This window comes from Gavialis gangeticus, unplaced genomic scaffold (assembly GCF_001723915.1).
Source record: "Gavialis gangeticus isolate Ggan-Ray unplaced genomic scaffold, GavGan_comp1, whole genome shotgun sequence".
Taxonomy (NCBI): Eukaryota; Metazoa; Chordata; order Crocodylia; family Gavialidae; genus Gavialis; species Gavialis gangeticus.
In genome coordinates this window covers 164,546,407-164,547,639 of record NW_017728992.1, presented here as the reverse complement: position 1 = coordinate 164,547,639, position 1,233 = coordinate 164,546,407, and positions in this window count along the sequence as shown.

The window sequence follows — 1,233 nt, the reverse complement described above, 5'->3', positions numbered from 1 at the left end:
ACATGGGGGGCTCTGTCACAAGCCCCCAGAAGCCCCGAGGGGGGTTGTTTTGTTTTGTTTTGTTTTGTTTTGTTTAAAGGGCTGCGAGCTGGGACAGGCAGGGCAGCCACAGTGGGGCTGGGAGAACAGGCAGGGGATGGGGCCTGGAAAGGCCCCCCTCCCCCATCATCCCCTCTGCCCTTCTCCAGCCCCCGCTCCCCCACCCCCTACTTACCAGCATGGAGTCTGGGTCTAGCTCCCTGTTTCAGCCAGCAGGGACTGCCTGAATTGCTGAAGCTCTGAATCTTTTCTGAATCAATTCAGAGAGCTTCAAATTGATTTGGACCTTTTAACTGGTCCCCTGATTCGATTCTGATTCGGCAATTTGGCCACTGAATTGGGCCAAATCTCCTCTGAATTGAATCAGCACCCAAAGCTTCACACAGCCCTAATGTACATGTATACAGGAATCTGTACATGCATCTGAGGAGGTAAAATAGTAGCATGTACTTTGATAGAGGAATTAACACATCTCTGTGGCCTTCTGCATTCCTCTTGTTTTTACCTTGCTTTGCCATACTGTAGTCCATGAAGATGAAAAAAGAAACTAGATGTTGAGAATGATGTGCCCTAATGCATTCCATGAAAGGGAGTAGGTAGGGTGGCAAAGTCAGACCCCCACCTTTGTCTGTGCAATACTTGTACAAAGAGCTCTCTGAACTCACCAGCATGTCAGTGCAACTCTTGCCAGGAACTCCATATGTTCTGTGAGTTCTGATCTCACTAGCTGAGCAGTGCAGGGTCTGGCCAAGGTCTGCGCAGCTCCAGAGCCCAGGAGTGAGCATGACTGCTGTTTGTCCTTCCCTTCCCACCTACCAACCCCTACCCCCTCTAGCTCAACAGCAGGGGAAAGGAGGGAATAAGTGGCAGTGGCAGTGCTTAACCCCTGGGCTCCTGAGCTGCATGAAAACAGAGCCTGAGCACCCCAGCCTCCAGTCCTCCCCTCTTTCCCCCCGCTGCTGAATTTGGGAGGAGTGGAGAGGGGAGAGGAGGTGAATAGCAGCAGTGCTCACTCGCTGGGCTTTGGAGTCCTGCAAATGCAGAGACTCTGGCCAAACCCTGCATTGAGCAGCTGGTGAGCTCACAGTTCATGGCAGATGTGGAGCTCTGGGCATGAGCTGCACTGACATGCTGGTGAGCTCTGAGAACTCCCTGACATCCAGGATCATGGCACATGTAGCGAAGAAAGCTCAT